Genomic DNA, 25,883 nt, shown 5'->3' on the forward strand with positions numbered 1-25,883 from the left:
CGTGGCGATGCCGAGTGATGCCTCGCGGGCCCCAGGGTTTGAAGCTTTGATGTATTCCTAGTTAATCGAGTCTGTATTTTTGGTTTTGAGTCTGTTTTGTAACTCCCCTTTTTGAGGAAAAGAAAAAACAAATAGTCTGATAGCTTTTGTAATCGCAGTTGTTATTAATGAAAACTTGAGAAAAATTCCCCAAAAAATTGTTTCCTTATTTCGCATTTGTTTGCAAGAACTACGCTTGGTCTGATTCACGCGGGGTCGTGATACGTAGGCAATCTCCATAAGATTCGACCGTAACTAATGAAAAGAAAAAAGGGAAAAACAAGAAAAGAATGAAAGGAAAGAGGTGAAAAATAAGAAAGGAAAGAAAAACAAAAGAGGGAAAAAGAAAAAAACAAAAAGAAAATAAGAAACCAAACGAAAGGAACGGAGGCAAACAAGAGGAAATAACAGGGAGCAAGAGAAAAGGAAAGAAAAGAGCGGAAAAATAATATTGAGGCAGGGAGAATGGGAACAAGACAAACCAAAGCAAAAAAAAGGAAAAGAAAAGAGAGGAAAGTGAGAGGAAAACAAAGAAAAGAGGAAAAGTCAAGAAACAAACAATGGAAAACATGAGGGAAGAATGAGAGGAAAGGCATGGCAAATAAAGAAAAATGAAAGCCGGGATGATGCATGCAACCAAGCGAAGTCATAATAGAAACCATTAACTGCTTAGGTGCATTCATTCCCCAAAAGGGCGGCTATCTATTTGTTAATGCTCTAACCACTAACAAAGTTGTTGTTGATGATGAGCCCAGGCAGGTGGTTTAGTTGGTTGGCATCCTGGCGACCCATTCCTACAACACCCGGTCAAAAAACAAACCGAACATGACAGGCCAAAATCAGATACCAGTATCATGGACCCGTCAAAAGAGGTAGACGTGATGGATGTCAAAGCAATGAGGGAAGAGATGTATAAGTTGAGGCAGCAGATCCAGCATATATCCCACCTTTGGCTCAGTCCCAGGAGCCTCCTACTGTGAATTGCTCGCCAACTTTCCCTTTCTACCAACAGAGTTATGACACCACCTCCTATCCTCCCCAAGCTCTACTACCCAAACAAAACCCTCCTCCACCAATCACCCCTGTCTTTGTGGCGCCTCCACCTGCCACATTGCAAGGATCTTCCAGTGAGCCATTGTTTCAAACTCACGACAGCCAGTACTACCCTCCTGAGCCTACCTTTAAAGCTCCTGAGCCATATTCCTACACCACTCACTTTGAGCTCCCAGTGGAAACTGACTAGCCGCTTAAGAATCCGGAACAGGAAGAGAAGTTTCAAAAAGTAAAAAGCCTGGAGCAATCCTTCAGGAACATGCAAGGATTGGGTGGCCAAGTCAGTGTGGCCTACAAGGATTTGTGCTTGTTTCCCGATGTCCAGTTGCCAGCAGGATTCAAGCTACCCAAGTTTGACTTATATGATGGACATGGTGATCCGGTAGCCCATTTAAGGGGATTCTGCAGCAAAATGAGAGGAGCTGGGGGAAGGGATGAACTATTGATGGCGTACTTTAGTCAAAGTCTCAGTGGTGCAGCCTTGGAATGGTACACGCGACAGGATCATGCCCGATGGTACACGTGGGATGATTTGGCCCAAGCGTTTGCAGGCCACTTTCAATATAATCTCGAAATTGTCCCGGACCGTCTGTCACTGACCAAAATTGAGAAGAAGCCCGGGGAAAGCTTCAGAGAGTATGGTTTCCGGTGGAGAGAGCAGGCAGCAAGAGTCGATCCTCCAATGAGGGAAAGCGAGATGGTTGATTACTTCCTGCAGGCTTTGGAGCCTACCTACTATGGTCACTTGGTGTCAGCAGTGGGAAAATCTTTCAACGAAGTAGTGAAAATGGGAAGTATGGTGGAGGAGGGGCTTAAATCCAACAAAATCATAAGCTATTCAGCAATCAAGGCAACTACCCAGGCTATCCAGAGCGGCATTGGAGGGGTATTGGGAAAGAAAAAGAAAGAAGATGTGGCAGTAGTTGAATCAAGAGCTTGGTCCAGGGGCCCATCACCATATTACAACCAACCTCGACCCCATCACACTCCATATAGCCCACCACAACACTATCCCCACTTCTCTGTCCACCATGCCCAAACATACCCCCAACATCCTACCCATGCGCAATGGTGCGCACCCACCCCACAAAATGCTTACCCAACTCAAAACACCTACCCACCCCCAAGAGCCTACAAGAATTCCCCTGGAGCAGGTTTGCGGGCCAGCCAAAATTTCAAACAAGAGAGGGCATAGAAGCAGGAAACTTTCACCCCCTTTGGAGAGTCATATGCAGACTTGTTTGAGAAACTAAAGCAATATAACCTGATTGCACCCATTCCTCCGAATCATGTGGACAAGCGTGCAAGAAGCTTTGACCCTTCTAAAAGGTGTGGATACCATTCCAATGCCCAGGGGAACGATGTCGAAAGTTGCCGAGATTTGAAAAAAGAGATAGAAAGAATGATTCAGGAAGGGATAATTGCGGTCCAGGACAGTGCCACTCAGAACATTGCACAGAATCCTTTGCCTGCACATGATGATGCACATTTTGTGGGGAAGATCCATGGCGACAGGGAGTACGAGAATCCTTTCGGAAACTCGTTGAATGAAGTCAATGATATTGAAATTGGTGAAGGTCCCAACAATTTTGATGGGCAATCCAGTGGCTAAAATGTCGAGTTTGGTGACTGGAAAGACGCTCCAACTCTTGGTTAGCTAGAGTGGAGTTTTGGTGGCTTATTTTGTTGTCATTTCTGTTGTCCGGGTTATTTTCAGGGTTGTAATCCGGATATTGTCTTGTGACTCAAACCCTTCTATCTTTTCACTTTGCCGTAATAGCTTGTTTAGTGCTGTCTAGGTTTGTCTGTTTGTTCTGTTGTTTAAACCCTTTCACCGTCAGTCTAATGCAATCTCCTGTTTCCTACCATTTCTAGTCATTTTGTTTAGTTTTCTTCTCCTTTTACAATTCTTCTCATGCTGGTTCTGGTGACATGACATGCACGCATAATTCTCAGCCTGGTTTTAAAAGTCAGTTTAGTAATGAAGCAATGAAACAATGTTGAAGATGTAAGGACATTCGAGGGCAATTACGTAAGGGCATTTTGAGACCACTTCGAGCCCAAATTGTGTAAAACTGGGGCAGACGGAACATAAAGAAATACTGTTGAAATGCATCATGCCACATCGGTTTGAAGCCAAAGGCAATTTTGCCCCAAGTCTACAGGGACCGCTCGTGGTACCGAGATTGTTGTCCAATGGTGCTGGGTAATTGACAAATGTAGAAGGCAAATGTGTGGATATGGTTATTAATTCTGGCGCAATCAAAAGATGTTACGTATGTTTTCCTCAGTTTGTTTAATTGTGTGGTTTGTACTTGGCATGTTTTGGAGATTGGAATGACGAAGGCATTTTGTTCTGCTATCCAAACACTTTATCCTTTGTTACCCCTTTGAGCCTCGGTTATTTTCTTGCATACCCCTCTTTTGGAATCAATAATAAAACCCATAGGCCCGAGCGGGGAAAGTAAGTGGAGAAACAAGAGAAAAACAATGAAAAGAAAGAAAAAAGAAGAGAAAAGAAAAGAAAAGAAGAGAAAAAGAAGAGAAAAGAAAAGAAAAGAAAAATAAAGAAGAGAAAAGAAAAAGAAAAGAAAAATAAAGAAGAGAAAAGAAAAAGAAAAGAAAAGAAAAGAGAAGGAAAAGAAAAGAAATGAAAAGAAAGGAAAGAAAAGTGGAAGAAAAGGAAAGATCGCAACAACGAAGTAATTCTATGACCTGAACTACGTTTGACTTGATCCTGAAAGGGTACGTAGGCAGCCTCTCTCTGAGGTTCAGTCACACCAAATAAAATTCCAAAAGTCCCCAAGAAAGAAACTGGGGCAGAAGTTGTGGTTGTTGTGAGAAATCTGATTCCGAAAGTTGTAATTTTGAGCCCATGTTGACTTGTTTTGAGCCTTTGATACCTTTTCTTCCTAACCCTGTCCAAAAGCCTGCATTACGGTCCAAAGAAAGACCTTCTGATCAATCTTCGAGAGATGCCGAGTCAAGCAAGTAGAGGTGGACCATATCAGGGGCAACACTCCGGTCCAAACAAGGGAAATGAAGAATGAGAGAGTCCCTTCGGGCACTACAAGTCGAATAAGGATTGTGGATCAGATCGGATGAGCGGAGCACTGAAGCCCAGTTTCACGGCGAAAAGGTACAACAAGAGCTGAACGTCAGATTTGCTTAACAGAATAGGCTGCAGGTGCATGTCAAGGTCATCAGAGTCGGTATCCACATCCGATAGATTTCTTTTGTAGTTTTCTTGTTAGGAATCATCTCTTTCCATTTTCCTTCTACTATGTTCCTTTTGTCTTGTTTACTTCCTCCTCCTGAGTCTGTTTGGTCATAACAAGTGAGAAATGACTTCAAAATCTGCCACCAAGCTTTCCAATTGAACAAAACGGGATCTGGTGAGCACATCAAAGCGTCAAGTCAGGAAAGAACAACAGGCACACTGAGTTGGCAACGATCAACACGCTTTGGGATCCTTGTGAAATACAAAAACTTGGTACATGTCAATTCATGAACGATGCAACAAATGAAGGGTTAGGGCGAACAGATCAAAGGTATTTCCTGTGATAAATTTTATAAAAGAGTGTTAAACCAGTGACGAGCAAGACCTTCCAAGCAGAAGTCAAAGTTATCATGGCAAATGGGGGAGCTGTAGACCTCAAGGACCGGACCAAGGGTTTAAGTCAAGAGAGAACAACATACATCTTGAGTGTGTGCCAATCTACACGCTTTGGGATCCTTGTGAAATGCAAGGCCTTGGTATTTTTCAATTCATGAACAACGCAACAAATGAAGGGTTTGGGGTGAACGGATCAAAGGTATTTTCGGTAAAAAACGATAGGTTTGGTACATATCATGGAGGGTGTTTGTGAACGAATCAGAGGTATTTTCTGTGTTAAGGGTAACAAAGAAAGTGGTTAGCAAGGTCTCTAAGAGAGAATCGGTTATCAAGGCAAGTGAAGGAACAATACAACTTCAAGGCCGAGGCCAGTGATTAAGTCAAGAAAGAACATCATGTACACGAAGTGGGAGCAATAGACGTGCTTTGGGATTCATATGAGACAAAAGAGTTGGGGGATGCCAGTTCATGCAATGTAACAAGTAGAGGATGTTGGGAACAAGCAAGGTCTTCGAGTGGAAATCAGTCATCTTGGCAAATGCAGAAGCAGCCGGCCTCAAAGTTCAATGCCACAAACTAACCACCACATTTTAAACTCACAAGTTTTCTTTGTTTGAAACAGGAACAAAGTAGTGCAAGAAAGTTGGTTCAACAATTAAAAAAAAAAGAAAAGAAAGAAAAAGAAAAGGAAGAAGAGGAGAGCCGACAAAAGGGAAGTTTCTCAAATCTTCGCCCTTGCCTGTCTTGTTAGCGTGCATAAAATGCTGCCATTGCTTTTCACATTTTTTCCTCCTAGGATGAAAAGTCCTAGTCTGATGGATTTTTCTCCAAATAGAAATCTTAGTCTGATGAATTGTTCTTCTAAGATAGAAAACCTAGTCTGATAAAATTTCTCCTAGGATCTAAATCTTAGTCTGATGAATCTTTCTCCTAAGATAGAAAACCTAGTCTGATGAACTTTCTCCTAGGATCAAAATCTTAGTCTGATGAATTGTTCTCCTAAGATAGAAAACCTAGTCTGATGAACTTTCTCCTAGGACCAAAATCTTAGTCTGATGAATCTTTCTCCTAAGATAGAAAACCTAGTCTGATGAACTTTCTCCTAGGATCAAAATCTTAGTCTGATGAATTTTTCTCCTAAGATAGAATACCTAGTCTGATGAACTTTCTCCTAGGATAGAAATCTTAGTCTGATGAATCTTTCTCCTAAGATACCAAAAAAGAGACCTAGTCTGATGAACCTTCTCCTAGGATCAAAATCTTAGTCTGATGAATTTTTCTCCTAAGATAGAAGACCTAGTCTGATGAACTTTCTCCTAGGATAGAAATCTTAGTCCGATGAATCTTTCTCCTAAGATACCAAAAAAGAGACCTAGTCTGATGAATTTTCTCCTAGGATAAACATCTTAGTCTGATGAATCTTTCTCCTAAGATAGAAGACCTAGTCAGAAGAATTTTCTCCTAGGATAAAAATCTTAGTCTGATGAGGCTTTCTCCTAAGATAGAAGACCTAGTCTGATGAACTTTCTCGTAGGATAAAAATCTTAGTCTAATGAATTTTTCTCCTAAGATAGAAAACCTAGTCTGATGAACTTTCTCCTAGGATCAAAATCTTAGTCTGATGAATCTTTCTCCTAAGATAGAAAACCTAGTCTGATGAATTTTCTCCTAGGATAATAATTTTTTTTTTAAAAAAAAAAAAAGAAGGGAAGTCTGAATTTTGAAAAAAAGTGGGGTCAATTTTTAGTTTTCTTAAGTTATCAATGTTTAGTTTTCTTGAAATCAGGGAACCCGCCTGGAGAATAGGGTCAGTTTTTACTTTAAGTCAAGCTTAGTTTATAGTTTTCCGCAAGCTCAATCACTTTTAGGAGACGCTATCCTAGTCGAGTCATTAATTTTACTCTCATCATTTCATCTGCGTAGGTGATTTATAGTTTTGCTAACAACTCACAAATCTTCCTAGTGCAAACTGGGGCAGAAAAATTTCTTTTGTTTTGTCTGTTTTGTTGTAGAATCAGGCGCCCACCTGGAGAACAAGGGAAAACAGCTCAAGTTTTAAGGGAAAACAAGTCAAGTTTCAAGGGAAAGAAAGACAGTTCAAGTTTCGAGGGAAAGAAAGACAGTTCAAGTTTCAAGGGAAAGCAGTTTCAAAGGAAGACAACTCAAGATTCAAGGGAAAGCAATTTCGAAGGAAGGCAGTTCAAGTTTCAAGGGAAAATGGTTCAAGGTGCAAGGGAAAACAGTGTCAAATAACAAGAGAAGACGGTCCAAGTTCAGCAATCAGGCGCCCACCTGGAAAAAAAAGAAGGGGGAATTTAATGCAGAATGCAATTCAGGTCAGCAACAAAAGAAGCTCGCGTCAAGAATGCGAGTCAGCAGTCCGAGATGATCAACAGAAGTTAGTCACAATCCAGAAAAAGAAAAAGAAACAAAAAGAAAGACAAGAGGTGAATCCAAATGCAGAAGTTAATGAAAGATGTGAGCTGCTCAAGACAGGGCTCAGGTCACAAGCTCTAAATGTCCCGTCTTGGTTTGAAAAGCTGAAGAAGATTGAACCAACACCTGCGGCTAACAAGCATCAAGATTCAGATCAGGGTCCGCATGAAGCACCAACCAAGACTCAAGATCAAGCTTCAGAAGACTCATAGATAGGAATCTTGTAACTCGTAGCTGATAGGCTTAGTTAGTCTTTTTCATTTTTGATATTGATGTAATAACGGGACCGCGGACCGGAACCTCAGCGAAACGACACCTCGACTGGCTCTCCACCTCGGTACTCCATCACCTCATTCACCTCTGAACTACACGTGGCCTGATTCCTTTATATCCAAGGATATGTAGGCAGCTCAGATACCAGGGCTCGGTCACATTTTCCTTTCTTTTAGTTTTAGTCTCCCTAAATAAGGGTCGGGTCAAAAAACCTGTCTAGTCGTTCTTTGTCTAAAAACTCTTCGCGTTTCCAGTCAAAGAGGGGCAGACCTATTCTAGAATGTTCTAGGGCTTCTTATTTCAGTTTCTAACAGACTCCAAACCCTTGAACTACCCCAATTTCCCTTAGCTTATTCCTAGAATTACTAACCTACCCCAACCCTGATTGAACCATAGTTAAGCAATCCTTGCAATTTCATTCAGCTAAAACTAGGTTCTCATTCAAATCCTAACCCTGAACTAACTACTGAACTTTAATTCACCAATTACCGTCAATAATTAAACAATTAATTAATTGACCATCCATTGATATGAAATTCGCATACTAATCACAATTTAAATGAACCAAATTGAAACTAAACAGTCAATCCAAACAAATACCAATCAAAACATAGAAATGACCTCAAAGATGCAAACAGAATCAAAAGGGAATTAAAACCAATCCTAAACTAATCTGTGGGCCTGACCTATACTAGTATGAACAAATTTCAAAGAGAATGCAGGATTAAACCCCAGAACCCAAAATCACGAGCACAGATAATCAGATATAGAAACGAAATAGAAAGAAAGAAATTAACAGGAAAAGAAAACTCACAGAGTCAAACTTGCAAACGAAACCCAGGACCTCGGAGAAACATGGCGGACTGAACTTGCATGCAAACCTGGTCAGGAACTTTAGGATTTGAACCTTTGATTTAAAATTCGAGCACCTCTAGCCAGAGTCGAGGCACACGGACTTAAGGTTTAGCATGTGGAGATGCCAGGGAATCGAAGGTGTTATTCTGAGGGTAAACCGAGGCGGCGCCGCCACCAAATGCTATGGGGATTTTAAGGCGGCGGCTCTAGGGTTTCAGCGATTCGAGAGGTTCAAGGAGATTTTGAGGGGAATTGATGGTAGATTGGGGTTGAGGGAGTCAAGGCTAGCCTATGGTGTGAATTTGGGAGTGGTTGGGTGAGTTGGGATCTTGGCCGGAAAGTTTAGATTCGGTATTCGAACTGTCTGGCCATGATTCGAAGGAAACCAGTTGAGTATTCGGAATGAGGGTGTTGAGGAGGGTTAGGGGTGTTATATTGGGTGGGAACGGGATAGTTTCCGTCGTCGCCGCCGGCGGGTTTCTCCGGAGGTATGGGGGCAACTAAAGGCTCTCTAGGGTTCAGGGTTGGGACGATGGAGGGGTCTGAGAGGGAGGGGGGGAACTAATTTCGGACAGTTTTATATTGATTGGCCTTCAGTTCTCAGCCGTTGGATCAAAGATCCTCGACGGCTGAGATTAAAACCTGATGAAACGGCGTCGTTTAGGGGCAGGGTCTTTAGACCGGGTACTGGGGACAGGTATGGGCTGCCCGGGCGGGAAGGGGTCTTTTGGGCTGGGCGAAATGTAAACAAACGGCCCAATACCGAGTATTATTAAGGCACCCTCTTTTAAATTGCATTCTCCTTCTTTTTTATTTATTTTTGTTTTCATTTTGGTATTTTTGGATTTTTCTGATTTTATAAAAATGCAAAAAATTAAAGTAAAGACCTAATATATTTTCAAAGTTAAGCTAATTAATTCCTAAAATTGTTTAAAATCCATTTCGTGACAAATTCAACAATTAACAATTAAAGATGCAAAAGTAGACTATTTTTGTTATTTTCTTCATATTTTGTTCTAAAACCACTTAACCACTAATTGATCCTAAAATATGAAATTAGATCCTAAATGCAAATGTCAAGTATATTTTTTGTATTTTTTTATTAATTAAAATGCACAAACAAAAATGCAAACAATGTCACAAAAATCCACAAAATTGCAAAATAATGAAAGAAATCATTTTGTTTGAATTTCTGGGAATAATTCATATAGGGCAAAAATCACGTGCTCACAGCTGCCCCTCTTTGCTCGGAAACATGAAGAGTTTTCGTGCAAAGATAAGTGAGCGGATACGAGCGATTTTTGCCCATTTGAACATTCCGTGTGAAGCATTTTTGAAAGAGTTGACCGCACCCTGCTTCGGAGGTTGCCTACATATCCTTGGCTAAAAAGGAATCAGGTTAGTGTAGTTCGGGAAGGTTTGGTAGCTGGGACTACCAGGAGCTGTGATTTCACTGTTGTTGCTGCTGCTACTGCTTGCTGACCTCCTTATTACACCGTGTCAAAATAAAAAGAAGCTAGCCTAAGCTATGAATTACAAAAAAGGTCCTATCGATGTCTTCAAACTTGCTCTTGTGTTGCCTTGAACTTATATTCTTCCGATGGAAGCCTTGTTGTTGCCTTGCATTATGATCGGAGATGTTCTGCCATTCCTCCGAGTGATGCTTGACTGCTGAAATTTGAAATATATGCCTCTATTCTTCAGGCGGGCTCCTGATTGCTGATGCTTGAAAAGTATTCCCTTGTTCTCCAGGTGGGCTCCTGATTGCTGAACTTGAAAAGTATTCCCTTGTTCTCCAGGTGGGCTCCTGACTGCAACAAAATAAACAAAGAAAATTTCCTGCCCCAGTTTGGTGGCTGGGCTCATCATGTTATCAAATATCAAAAACTTGAAAGCTAAAATATGAATTGTACGTCCCTTGTTCTCCAGGTGGGATCCTGTAACCAAAACAAACAAAACAAACGAAATTTTCTGCCCCAGTTTGCACTATGAAGATTTGTGAGTTGTTAGCAATATTGTAAACTACTTATACTACTGATGCAATGATGAGAGTAAACTAAAGACTAGATTAGGATGTGCGTCTCCTACGAGTAAAACCAAGTAACTTTGACTAGCAAATGCATTTGCTAAAATAAAACCTGAATGAACCAAATTAGGAAGTGCGTCTCCTAAGGGTGAATTTAAATGACCAAGGCTAGGAAATGCGTCTCCTAGGGGTGAAAACATTAGTGACTAAAATTAGGAAGTGCGTCTCCTACGAATGAACTCAATATTTAGGAAGTGCGTCTCCTAAAGGTGTAACCAGACTAGGAAGTGCGTCTCCTAGGGCCGAACTTAAATGAATCAAACTTGGAAGTGCGTCTCCTAGGGGTAAATTTAAATGACCAAGACTAGGAAGTGCGTCTCCTAGGGGCGAAAACTTCAGTGACTAAAACTAGGAAGTGCATCTCCTATGGACTCTTAATTCCTGAATCACACATAAAGGAATTGGAAACACCCCAGCTTGGGCAAGCAAAGCTTGAAGGAATATGGCAAACAGTCCCATTCAACAAAGGTAAACGAAGGAGTCCCACAAAAAGTGCTACAAAACTGCCAGAAAATAACGAAGAACCAGGTATTAACGTCAATATTTTCGAAGCCAAGTCAGGTAAATTCATTTCCTCTCAATTTTTTTTAAAAAAATAGAACTCCTCAGCAGCAACTATCCAATAACTATAAATCTGATCTTCCCACAAACCCTATTAAAACCTCGAGTAATTTCCACCTGTTGGAACAGGCCAATTTAGATGACAGCTACCCTAATCACGTTCGTAACAACCTTAACAATAACATTACCAATATTAATGACGATAATATTACCAAAATCAGTAATAAAAAAATTAATAAGAATAATAATAATTCTGATAAAATTAATAATGGTATTATTAATGGAAATCTTGACAAAGTAAAGGGCCTGCTTTTCACCCTACAACTCAATCTCCTACCCCCCATCTATACCCACCATCCCACTCACCCAATCAACCCCCAATAATAGCCATAATACTACCCTACCACACAGCACCCCCCCTCTAAATCAAGACCCTACAAATCCCCCTTCCAATAACCCACTCACGTCTAACACTACCCTAACCAACTCCCTTCCTTTGCATGCAGATTCTGACAGGGAACACCTGTCATGCACAAACCAAGCCAATGAACAAATGGCTATTGATATTCCCCACAAAATTACACCCCATTCCAATCCACCCCTGAACCACAAGATCTCCATTAAATACACGCAAAACCAGTTAGATTGCATGCAAGAAACTAATTCAATCATTGAAATCCTAGGAAACATTAACTCTACCAGTGCTACTGTTCCTTCTTCCCCCTTAAATTGTCCAAATCTTGAAGAAAATGCCAAGGATCTCAAACTCAGTAAGAAGACGCCATCGTCTCATTCAACTCCAAAGAGTAACTCTCAATTCAAACATGGAACACAACTTTCCCCAAAACCATCAGAACCAGAACCAAAACACTCAACCAAGAAGGATCTTGATCCAACCTCCTCTCCCTCAGAACCACCAACCATTATCTTGGGTGGAGATGGGACTACTAGGACAAGCAATCTCTTTCAACATCACGTTGGAAGGGAGAGAAACAGTGATAGTGATTCAAAACTCACACTACATTGCTCAACTGATCTCCGAAGGAGTCCGCATGGCGATGAACAACTATATCAACCAACTTTGGTTGAACAACATCCTGAACCCTATAGCCCCAAATCTTACTGTCAACCAAATCCAATCCATGAGGGGGGACTGGAACATGCCACTGAACTACATTCCAATCCAGAACCCCACTCCTGCAGTGGATCTCCCCTTCTTCACCCCGGAATTCCAAACGAACATCAACCCCGTGTTCACACCTTGGAATGTCCATGCAAATCATCCCCCACATCCAGTTGCACAAGATGCTCAAGCCATGCAAACCCCTCACTCTCAACAAACTCAGAGACAAGTGGAGCAGGCAATGGAAGAAGAAGTAGATCCTGTAAACTTGATCCCTCAAAACGTGGTCGAGGATTCAAACCTAGACGAGCTAAAAATATTTCTATTTATGGAGAGGCAAGAACAGAAACAAATTCTCTTCTGTCCAATGGCACTGTACAAGTGCACAATGGATATAAGACCTCCAGCAGATCCTACTGTAGGAAAACATGCAATGATCCTTGTTCCTTTTCAGGGAAGGAACCCCATCTTTCCAAGAAGGATGAGGAAGAATGGAGACCTGAACAACCCAATGCTAAACAAGAATAGATCGACCACTTTTATCATCTGGAACATAAGAGGGGGAAACAGCGACAACTTTAGGCTTAGGTTCAGAGATTTAATTGATACTCATCACCCTAGCATGGTCACTCTTCTAGAAACCAAGATGGACAGCCATCTTCCTCTCCTCAACCCTTTTGGCTTCACAGATATGATTGAGATTCCTGCTGAAGGGCAGTCGGGAGGTATGGTTATTTTGTGGGATCACACCAAGGTCATGGTTCATACCTTTGTTCGTAGAAGTCAGGAAATTAGCGCCACTATTGAGGTATTTTGCCTAAACAAAACTTGGTATTTTACTTCTATTTATGCTAGTATTGTTAGCAAACATAGGAATATTATGTGGAACAATTTGTTAGACATGCATAGTGTAATTAGAGGTCCTTGGATGGTAGGGGTGATTTCAATGATGTCTTAAGCTCGGAGGAAAAATTAGGAGGAAGAAAAATTAGTCAAAAAAGATCCAAGGTCCTGTGGGATTATATTAACCCTTGCAACCTAATAGATTTAGGTTTTAAAGGCCCTAAGTTTACTTGGTCTAATAAAAGGAAAAAAAACAAAGGTCTCATTCTAGAAAGACTAGACAGGGTGTTTGCTATAAGGAATGGATTGAGCTATTTCCAGAAGCAACCATTACCCACCTTCCTAGGATTCACTCGGACCACAACCCCCTCTTGATTACTTGTAACCCAAAAAAGTGCACCTCCTTCAAAATACCTTTTCGGCTAGAAACCTTTTGGTGTCGTCACCCGAATTTTATAAATCTAGTTAGGAAAAATTGGAATAACTCTAACTATGTCTGTAGCTCCCAAAACTTTAGAGATAACTTACTCTATTGGAGTAGGAAATATTTTGGAGATACTCACCTAAAGAAAACAAGGATAATTGCTAGACTTAATGGCATTCAACGCTCTAATAACTACCACTCTAATTCATTTCTCCAGAATCTAGAGTCAAAGCTTCAACAAGAATATAGAGAAATTCTTAAACTAGAAGACGAGTACTGGAAAATTAGAGCCAGGATGTCCTGGGTCCAAGAAGGTGACGCTAACACTAAATTCTTCCATATTAGTGCAACCAATAGGGCTAGGAAAAACAAAATAGTTTACTTCAAAGATGATTTTGGTAATTGGATCAACGAACCAAGCCAAATCCTAGACCACACCCTCAATAACTTTGTGAATGCCTTCAAAACTGATCACTGTGATACAAATTGGTCTCTTATAAAAAACAATCCTAAAAACTTTAACAATATTGATCTCTCAATCCTTGATGACTATTTATCTAAGGGTGAAGTTTATAAGGCAATTTTTTCCTTCAAGCCTTTTAAATCTCCAGGTCCGGATGGCATACATCCTTTTTTTACCAAAAATATTGGAGCATTGTAGGCCAATCAGTTATAGATCTATGTACACAAGTATTCAATACTCAAACTCTTCCACCTGATATCAACAACCTTCATTTGTCTGATCCCTAAAGTTCCCAATGCCAACAATCTCAAAAACTTTAGGCCCATAGGTCTTTGTAACATAATTTACAAGATCATTACAAAAATCATTGCTAATCGAATTCAACCTTTCCTCAATCAAATCATCAGCCCCTTCCAGGCTAGTTTCTTAAAAGGAAGAAGGTCGTCTGCTAATGCTATCATAATCCAAGAATTGATGTGCTAATTTAAAAAAATGAAAGGTAAAAAGGGGCACATGATTCTTAAATTGGACTTGGAAAAAGCCTTCGACAGATTAGAATGGTCCTTCATCTACTTAACCCTCTCTCACTTCCAATTTCCAACCAATATTAAGAATCTCATAATGAACTGTATCAGCACTAGTAACATTGCCATTTTAGTAAATGGTGCTACAACCTCTTTCTTTGCCCCAAGCAGGGGGATTAGACAAGGTTGCCCCCTATCTCCCTTTATTTTCATATTGTGTATGGAAATGCTATCTCGACTGATCTGCCATCAAGTAGATATCAACCTTTGGGACCCTATTGGCCTAAGCAGCCATAAAACTAGTATATCTCACTTGTTCTTTGCAGAGATCTTACCCTTATGGCAAAAGCAGATAAGAAAAACCTCCATACAATCAAATATTGCCTTAATACTTTTTGCAATATGTCAGGTCAAAAAATCAGTAGGAAAAAATCCAAAATTCTGTTCTCTCAAAATTGTCCTATTCAATTTGCCAAAGAAATTGCCTCAGGATTCAACATTAAGATTACCAATAAGTTTGGTACCTACCTGGGCTTTCCGATCCTCAACAGTGCTCCCAAGGCGTCAGATTACCAATTCATTATCGAGAAAATGCGGGCTAAACTTTCCAATTAGAAAATAAATTTTCTTAACATAGCAGGTAGGACTACCTTAGCACTTGCAACCCTCAATTCTATTCCAAACTACGCTATGCAATACACCTTGCTCCCCAAGAAAACTCTTAAACAAATCGATCAAATTCAAAGAAATTTTATTTGGGGCACAACGTCGAATCAAAAAAAGCTACACCTTATTAATTGGAACATTGTTACCAAGCCTAAAGCCGTAGGAGGTCTAGGAATGAAAGATGCCTAGTCAAAAAATAAAGTCTTACTCAGTAGTCTCTCTTGGAGATTAATTAACAATACTTCCTCCCCCTGGGCAAACCTCCTAATCCGCAAATACTGTAAGAAGAGCTTGAAACACTCCTCCTTCATATGGAAAAGTGTTCTTAATGGTTGGAAAACTTGTAGCCAAGGAATTCAATGGCTTCCTGGCAGAAACTCAAACCTTAATAGCTGGGAGATCCAATGGATCCCACAACTTCCAACATTGAGAGCCTGCATTGAGGGTCCTCTGAATCGAAATGAAGCTACCCTTTCTATCAAGAAATTATACCACAAAGGGAGTTGGAATTTTCATAAAACCTCCTTTACTATTCCTCCTTCAATCATGGACAAAGTTAATTCTATTCCCATACCCCTTCAAAACCTAGATATACCCCTATGGAGACCCAGCCCAAACGGGTTATTCAATACAAAATCATGCTATAAACTATAAACCACTGGGACATAGGATCTAATCATGACTTTGAGTGGATATGGAAAATGTCTTGCCCTAACAAAATAAGATACTTTTTTTGGCAAATCTTTCACAATAAGATTCCTTGCCGTTCATATCTCCACCATATTGGCATCAATATAAACCCTCATTGCCCTAGTTGCAAAGATCAAGAGGAAATCATCACTCACATCTTCCTCAGATGCCCCATTGTCTCGGGCATATGGAGTCAACTTCAAATTACAAACTTGCTTCCTAATCAGGACATACATTGGCTAATCAAGCTAAAGGACAAAAATATCAACTCCATTCCCCTAAAAGTCCCTTGGAGTAATCTTCTACCCTTCCTTCTATGGGGAATCTGGATCAATAGAAACAACAACAATATCAACAACACCCTCTATTCCCCTCGCATGAAAGATATTTGCAATCTGGCATTTGAATTCCTCTTTTTCAACTCCACTGGCTCAACACATGTGGATAAATCCATCATTTATATAAAATGGTATCCCCCTCAACGCGACTGGTACAAACTTAACACGGATGGAGCCTTCAAACACGAAGGAAACAAATCTGGTATTGGAGGAGTCTTCCGAAATCATAAAGGAAAATGGATATTAGGTTTTCAAAAAATAGACAATGCTCTTTCACCTTTACACTCAGAACTCCAGGCAATCCATGAAGGCATGAAAATAGCAACACAACACAACCTGTTTCCATTAGAAATTGAAACAGATTCCACTGAAGCCATCCATGCATTAAACAAAGATCACTTTGTCATCAGTAATACTGTTCATTCATGCAGGTTATTGATGCTCCAGCAGAAGGACCTGTCCCTACGGCATAACTCCCGTGAAGGAAATCAAGTAGCACACCTTTTGGCAACAGATGCATGCAAGGATACTTTTTGGCAACCATGCAAGGAGACATCTAAACTACATCCAACACCACCTCTTTTTGTAGCCTCACAGCTTGCTAAGGATCTGGATGTTGTTCATCTTTACAAGAAGTCATTAGACATTACGGCATGTAATAGACTAAAACTTCTAGGAAACCAAAATGTCACAAACATTGGTTCACCAAGTTGTGACAAGTTTTACTTTCAAAGCGTATGTACCGGGAACAATTTCTAGTCTTTATATAATATAACTATCCATATTATAAAAAAAATGAAATATATATATATATATATATATGTGTGTGTGTGTGTGTGTGTGTGTGTGTGTGTGTGTGTGTGTACTTTTTCCTTTCATGTATAATTATTTTCTACATAATCATTGTTTTGAAATTACTTATAAATTTTTTTTGCTACATGACTCAGTATATACGTGCAACGTACGTGCGGCGAAACTAGTTTATATTAAAAGCACGAAGGCCCTTAGCAAAATATCGTTCGCCTTTTATCGTTTAAAAATAGATTTCATATTGGACTAATTTATAATTTAGGTTATTTTCCTATTATTTAGAACTTTAAAATTGCTAAAATTTTATTTATCAAATCATTCCTTATTTGAACTATGTATGAAGTCCTAATAGATAGGATTTAATAAGAATAGTATAAGAAAACAGAAACATGTAAAAGATTCTCCAACAAAGTAAAATGATCCAATTGCATAGCATCATTAAAATTGTATATATATTGGATCCAAATTTTAGTTCTGACAATCAATGGTGTAACTTTAAAGTCAAGTACAATTATTTTAACTTTTAATTTATAGATTTTTTCTAGCGTTTAATAGTAGTATAAATTAAAATAGATAGTAGTAGCTAATACACTTTCACATAATATTTGAGCTCCCTTAATATTTAAATAATATGTTCTCTTCACCATTTTTGGTATAATATTTAAAAATTGCACTCAACTATTAGAATACTTAATCAAGTATTTTCTCTCCATCAATTTTATGCGTAATATTTTGAAAATTACACTCAATAATTACAAAAAAAAATAATATCTAAAAAATTAAAATTAAGTTTTACATTAAACAAAATTGAAGGATAACCATATAAGATATAATGTGGTATTATTCAATTTCATGTTTGGTTGAATTCCTTTAGATATAAGAAATTGCAAGAATAGTTATACCACAATCTTAATTAGCTACTATTTTTATTTATATTCATGTGGGATAATAATTTGTAAATTAGCTATCCCAAGATAAAATAATTAAATGACCGAAATATCTTTCTCCAAAGCGCTTATTCCAAAATCCTTTAAGAAAATCAAAGTTAAAGTTAAATATAAAATATTTTTTTATATTATACTCTATATATTTTATTGGGAAAAGGGTCAAAATTGCCCCTCTACTATTGTTTATTAGTTAGTTGTTCCACCCGTTACACTTTTCGGCCATTTTCATTCCTGCCGTTAATAAAGTTTGAAAAAATACCCCTAACCCTAACATTTTGACACTATGGCAGCTGACCACATCAATTTTATCCATGTCAGCTACCAAGTCATTGGAACCCGCCGTCTCTCATCGGAGCTGGTCACTGCCATCTGCGTTTTCATGAACTCTCAACCACCAAATTGCTTATCTTTTACATGGATTAATGCACCATTATCTGATTGAACTACAATCCCCTTATTTTTTTGCAGCCCAAAATTTTGACAGAGAGCTCCCAAATCTTCACCAACTGACCTGAGAATTTAACTACGACCCCTCAACAATCATCAAAACAAAATCCCATAACTCAATTAAACCAAACAACAACCAGATCAAAAAGCCCATTAATGTTTTCAAGCTTCACCAAAAAACCCTCCAATGGAGTTTTTAGCTCCTTCTCTAACGTTTCAAGTAATCAAGTAGTTCACAATCAGGATTTTTAGCTATGAAACGCTGCCAGCTCTTCAAAATTTCAGATCCAACCTCTTCTTGTTTATAGATCGGCATCTTCAAATCGACAAAACCCAAAAGCCCAATCGGCCTTCAATGGCGTTTTCAGACCTTCGACGGTGTTTAAAATCACATTTTAGATTTAAAACTACAACATCCATACTAATATATAGTATATTTCTGTATATAATATCTCAAGCCCAATCCATCACCTTAGAATCCATTTGCTACCGTCACATCCTCCTATTAAAAAATACAAATTTTCACCAAAGACCATAAAGATCAAAACTTATCTTATATTTTTGGAAAAAAAAAAGATTTTAACTTTGTTGAAAATAAAAAAGCAGAACATATAACAAAAGTTCAATTTTGGACTTATCAACTATGTGAAAACAAGCTCCAAAATTATAAGAAGGAACACAACAAAGACATGGTCAGAACGTAAGTTTCGATTCCAAATAGTTATTATCGAAAAAAAATTAGGCAGCTGCCATGTCGGGTTCCATACAACACCAAATACAACTGTGTAGCTGAATATTTCGATTTTAAGGTTTTTGTTTAAGATTTTGTTATTGTTTTCCTCACGTCATGTTATTCACGTAATAGACAGGCTTTACACGTTCAGGGGATGTCTCCCCTGAAATAATGAAAGTGCGCTTTGATTCTTCTGCTGAAATTTCTGGTTAGATGAGTAGCAATTTTTTTTATATTCAATTTGAGTTAACATAGGTAATTTTGTGCTATATGGTGTTGATCCATGGTTTGTATCAGTAAATACTGCACAGAAGTGGGAGCGTGCTTTTGTTAAGAAACAACAAAAGTTGGCAGTTTACAGTTTATACGTTCTGGCAGTTTGATTTCTTTATTTTATATATTGCAATTTTTTTTAGTTGTTTTATCTTATCGGGTAAACCGATAACCGAACCGATAACGATATATAACCGATTAACCGATAACCGATAACCAATATCTTATCGGTTTGGTTATCGGGTTATGATATTTGTAAACCGATAACCGATAGGCAAAACCGATAATGTTCAAAACCGAACCGAACCGACCGATGCCCACCCCGAGAAGAAGATGATAATATTTTAATAAGAAAAGGGGTGGGTTAATTAATGACTTGGCAGCTGACATGGCAGCTGACATGGATAAAGTTGATGTGGTCAGCTGTCATAGTGTCAAAACGTTAGGGTTAGGGGTATTTTTTCAAACTTCATTAACGGCAGGGACGAAAATGGACGAAAAATGTAACGGGTGGCACAAGTAATCAATACACAATAGTAGAAGGGCAATTTTGACCCTTTGCCCTATTTTATTTTTAATCCAATGAACCAAATATTTATAAATTGAAAGTATATCTAACAAATATCTGTTTCTTATTTAATTTTCGTATCATAATTTCCACATTATAATCCCAGTATATTTTTTGGTGAACCGAAAGACCCCGTAAAGTACATAAATTTATTTTTATAAGGGATTGGCGCAAAAAACATTTAGACAATAGAAAAAATTAACTATATTATAATATTCAGAGTCAAATTGGTAAAATTACGAACTTGAAAGTTCATTTTTACCGAGTGTCGGCTCCAATGTTATAAGTAGTAAGACATTTACCTTAGGCCCCCAAATTTGGGGGGCCCCATTTTCTAAAAATAATAGATTCATAGGTATTTAAAAAATAATATTAGTACTTTCAATATAAAAGTAGAGTTTTTAATATATAAAAAAAACTTTTTAGATATATAAATAAAGTAATAATTTGACTTGCTTAAAAATAGGTAGATAAATAATTTTTTTCAAGGTTTCAATTTTCCACTTCTTACTCCATTAAAAATTTTACTCTCTCGTCCATAATTTGTTCAGGTCAATCTTTCTTTTTTGCAATCTCTTATATTTCAGAAACTCATACATATTTTCTGTCTTTCTCTTTGACATTTTACTCACCTTCTTTCTCCAAGATTTCATTATTCACCTTCTTTCTCCAATATTTCATTAGTTCAAGTGTTCAACAATACTTTTAAGCTTCCAATAGTTCTATAGTTCTATTTCTCTATAAAATCTTATCTAAGATAAAAAATATCTCAAAAAAATTAAATGAGTTGGCTATATTATCAATTGAAAAGGAAATATAAGAGAAAATCGATTGTAAAAAAGATTATTAACAACTTTATATTTCAAAAAGTTAAAAGAATATACTTCAAACAAAAATCACTACAAGAAAAAGGGTCATTAGCGACAAGAAAACTAGTCCCTAAAGGTGTGATTTTGGTCCTTGAAGGTCAATAACGACCAGTAAAATCGGGTCGCCACTCGTCGCTAAAGGCTCCGCCGCTAAAGGCCAATAACGACGAGTTTGAGGAGCTGGTCCTTAAAGAGTTTTAAGGACTGAAAAAATCTAGTCCCTAAAATAGTTTTAGCGACAATAAATCTGGTCCTTAAGCACTTTTATTTTGGTCCCTAAGCATAGACCAATTGCTGCCTACAATATTTAGTAACCAGTTCTACTGGTCCTTAATGAGTCTTTTCCAGTCATATTTTTTTTTATAAATTATATTATTTTTCGTATATAAAATCACATGCACATAATAAAAATATCAACAAAATCATGCTTTCATATACAAATATACAAATGTACATGTATAAATTGGTTATGAATTATAAAAATGTGTATTACATCCGATTGTTAATTGTATAACCATGATTCATATGTCACCGTGCTGTTTACACAATCTTTTAGCAAAAATAACTTTTTTCCTAACTACCCTTGCAAGTGATAAACAATATTGTATGAAGTCTTCAAAACTTGCATCTTAACTTGTAAGTTAACTCTTCAAACCCTGTAAAAAATAAAAAGTAAATTTTCTTTTAGAAAATTATGAAGATCATATTATGTACAGGGACTAGGGTACTATGTGAGATAATTATACCGGGGCTATTTAGTATGGATGAATCATTAGAATCGAACTATCAAATAAATAAATTATACCCATAACAGAACTGCAACAAAATGATAAGGATAATTATATTCCTCCAATGTAAAGACAGAGATTCATTTTTAATGGCCAAAGTGAACAAATATCTAAAGATAATAACAACTTTTAGTTAAAGTAAGATGCAATTGTCCTTCTTACAATATTTTTAACTACACCACCCAACCTCTTTCATTTCTATTATTTACTTCGTGAAGTTGAAGTAAGATGCAATTGCCTTGGAATTTTTAAATTTTTGTCACATTTATTCCTTGTTGTGTTTTTTACTGTGACGAGCTTAAATGAAGTGATACAGACAATTTATAATGCCCAAAACAACCAACATATTCTCAAAACAATAAGAAAAAAACAAATATTAAGATTGATAAAGCATTAGAGTTAAATTTCATAAATCACTCGCCCATGAAGGTATTGCCAAACAACTTTTATTGAATTAAATTTGAGTTTAACATTGTCTTCTAATTCAATTAAAACTAGCTAAGAGATATTGAGATTGACAAAATAAGATGTTTGTGAGCTAAGAAAATGACCTCATGTGTAATCTGATGTTGCAATCTTAAAGAAGGTTTCTCTTGTCGATATCAACCACTACGTCTCATCATCTTCCACAAGTTCCAACAAATGACTACAGGTAAGCATTGCATAATCAACTTGTGAAGAGGATTTCTTAATACTTCAAACCACCAGTTGCGAAAATACATATTATAAATGTAAGCAGTGTTTGAAGATTGCAATATATTATAAATAGCTAATAGAAAGTGTGGTAGAGTAAGATATTGCTATGTTGGGCTTTTTATTCTCTCTTTCATCTCCTTTTATCTTCTCTCTATCAGTTGGTTTCCATTACTATTCAATTGCAATTTCCCTTATTAGTCTATTGTAATTCAGTTGAGTAATTTTGGTATAATTAGCCAGTGTGAGTTATTAATTAGACTGTTTTACAATCATTCTAATATCCTACTGTACATGTTTAAGACCTAGCTACTGTGAAAAATTCAGCAATATTGAAGCACTAATAGTACAACCACAAAATATATGATCCATAGTTTATTCACAAGATCTAACACCACATAATTAGAAGACAAAATAAAATCCAAAGGATTTGATCTTATCATCTATTGACAGCTTTATTTGTAACGAATTCCACATTAGAGAGGACAATTTAAGTAGATGAGGCTTCATCCAAGGCATTTTATTCATAAAAGATGAATTTTGACGTTGTTTAATGAGGTTTCATGCATTTAAGCAAATAACCTTTATTATAAGTAGATCCAATCCAAACAACCTAGTCATATTTTGATACCAAATGAATTTTAATCCCACCTCACCGGAAAAATCTAGGAACAGAGTGAGAAAACTTCAGCAAGTGATACCATAACATTGCATACTACAATCTCCATTCCTTTCCTAACACAACACATCATATTTAGGTAAAAGATATTTTTCTTTTGTTCTTTTTAGCTCTGGAATAATAAAAAGACAAACATTTTAGATTATATAACAATTAATTTAATCAACTTTCAGTATTTTTTCTTTTTTTTCTTTAGGAAGCGCTCACAATCCCAAAAATACAAGTGTTTACGGTTGCATTTAAATGGACATCTCAGCAGAGAAAGACTTCTGTTACCTACATTTCTTTCTTCTCACGAACAAAACAACTAAAGGGAGATTTCTTTTATTCCCTCATCCTCCTTGCTCTACACCCAATCTTTAAACCTAACCATAGACGCCATCCTCACATCTCAATAATCCCACTTTAAATCCTACACCGCAACAATAAATATTCAACAGAATTCGTACAAAATATTATCATTCTCTACTATCAATATTCACTAAAAAAATTCTAGTCTTCAACCAAAAAGAGAAGAAAAGTGACAAACCTGTTCAAATTGATAACCATTGTTATTGTTAGTTTGTGAGTCTTCACCCAGTTCAAATAGACATCACGTGAGTCTTCAGCCTTTGAGAGATAATTTGAAAGAGTTGATTGTTAAAGACTTCATATGCTTTCAGATTGAAAAACACATTGAGAGGATAGGGTTTCGTTTTGGGGAAAAATATGAGAGAGAAAGAGAAAGAGAGATGGGGGAGGGGGTTAATTAATATGCGTATTCTTATTTCATCTAATAAATAGGAGTAATTTTAATATTGGCGCGGTGACACTTTTACTCCCCGCTTAGCTTATTAGGGACGGGCAATTTATCTTTTCAATTAATTTAGAAAATAAAAAGAAAATTAGGGACCAGCCAAAAAACATGTCCCTATAGGCACACTTTTAAGGACCAGATTACCGTCCGGTCGCTAAGCGTTGGTCGCTAATAAACCTTTTACATGTAGTGAATATTTCTTATAATTTTCTTTTAAAAACTTAGACCTCATATTACGCTTTTGCGGTGTCGCATATACTTGAGCCGCCCCTGCATTCTCCCTCAAACAACGTTTACCCTATCGATCTATAACTCCACAAATTAATCCAGGGATAAACAATGAATCACTTAACTAAAAGTACTCAACGATATTGAACAAAAGAAATGGTCTACATTCAACTAAAGAAATTGAAATAAATATAGTAATAATCTAATTAAGGAATTCAAGAAAGGAGAAAAGTTGCAGTACCTTGACAATGATGGCTAGTAAAGATGAAGGAAAAAAAAAGGGCAACCACGAAGGGTATTTATAGATGGGGAATATCAGTTTTGGTGACGGATTAGAGAATTATACGGCTTAAGAAATTTATAATAGGGTTAAAAAACGAGCTTTTTTCAATTTTAGCCCGCACCACAACTATTTATATTCAGTAGCTAGAAATATATATCAAACTTATATATATATATATATATTATTTTTTTTCGGCTACATTTTGTGAGCGTTTTTTCCCTAGAAAAACCACATAACAGGAGGTTCAAATTTTTGTTCTTTTTTCCCCTCTTTTGGGTCGAACAAAAGAAGGTTCTGGAATGGTAGAAGAAATTGGGTTTGTTATGACAAAAGACAATCTTAAAATTTAGGATTCTCTTTTTTGTATTTGTATCTCTTTACTTTTTCTAAATAAAAAAACTCTATTCATCGAGTTTTTTATTGAGAATTTTACCTCCAATAGCAAATGTTGATACCTTATTTATTATAAATAAATACCCTTTTAAAAAACTATATCTTATAGCTACCTTTTAATTTTTATAGCAAAATATCTATTTATGGCCACTTCCTACCTTTAAGCCATAAAATATGCCTGTTATTATTTTTCTCTCTCCCTCTTTCTTCCCTCTCTCCTCCTTTCTCTTTCCTCTTTCTTCTCTTTTTTCCTTCCCTGCTTTTAGAAATCCTAGCAGGGGCTGTGTTCCGCCAACGACAGATCCGGCCGGCGATCACTCCCCCCCCCCCCTCTTGTTGTGTCACCCTAACCCCTCCTTTGGCCGGCGATTTCTTTGACATAGTTGTGTTACACATTTTAAATTTTTCTTAGATTTTGCATTGATTGTTCATGTTTGCCTTGTGAGATTTGAAGAAGTTCTGTCTCTAGTTTCCGTTTGATCCTTTAAATTGGTGCTTCTTCAACAACTATCTTCATTTAACTGGTGGCGACGCCCCACATGACGGAGGCCTAAATATCGGTGAATTGGGGATGGAGTTTGAGGCTGAGGAACTTGAAGAGTCTGTTACCATTTTTTTCATTGTATTTCAATGTATCTCGTTGTATTCCATGTATTTCGTTGTATTCACTGTCTTTTTTTTATTGTATTTCAATGTATCTTATTGTATTCCATGTATTTCATTGTATTCACTGTCTCGTTGTATTCCATAAATGTATTCATATGTTTTTTTAATTAATATAATTTATGTATTCAGATGTATATATGTATTCAAATGTATCTGCGGTATGTATTCATATGTTTTTGCACTATAGATGACCTGCTATACTTCATGTATTCAATGTATTTTTATGTATTTAACTGTATTCAATGTATTTATATAATTTCAATATATAAATCTATTTGTAAAGATATCACTAAAAATATTTTAGTAAAGATACCATTAAATAAAGAAAGGATGGATTGGATCCCTGAAGATTGCTCTGTTTTTGGGGTGTTTTTCGGTTGAGAATCTTTTTTATAACTGGAAATACAAATTATGTGTGTTATAATTGAATTTGTTGAGTTATATTAGGAGTCTATCGCTTTAATTGATTCACTTACCGTTTTTAAACAACTGAAGACCTTTTTTTTCCCGCAAATTCCGTTACTGTATTCACGAATACAACTCGCGAATACACTCGAATACATTCTCTGCTTAGCTGGATCCCTTGTTTTCCGCTGAGTTTTGCTATTGTATTCATGAATACAGTAGAAAATATACATCGAATACAGTTTATAACAACTGAAAACATAGCTATAGGAAGTAATTTAGTAAATGGTAGCTATAGCAAGCTAATAATTACTA

General features: G+C 37.2%; 1 long non-coding RNA gene across 1 annotated transcript; it reads right to left on the reverse strand.

Moving 5' to 3' along the window:
* On the reverse strand, nt 21,079-23,562 carry LOC109230044. Its single transcript, XR_002068608.1, has 3 exons — nt 23,327-23,562; nt 21,977-22,071; nt 21,079-21,293 (listed from the first exon to the last, which is right to left on the reverse strand). It is a non-coding gene; the product is annotated as an uncharacterized LOC109230044 (long non-coding RNA).

This window comes from Nicotiana attenuata, chromosome 1 (assembly GCF_001879085.1).
Source record: "Nicotiana attenuata strain UT chromosome 1, NIATTr2, whole genome shotgun sequence".
Lineage (NCBI taxonomy): Eukaryota > Viridiplantae > Streptophyta > Magnoliopsida > Solanales > Solanaceae > Nicotiana > Nicotiana attenuata.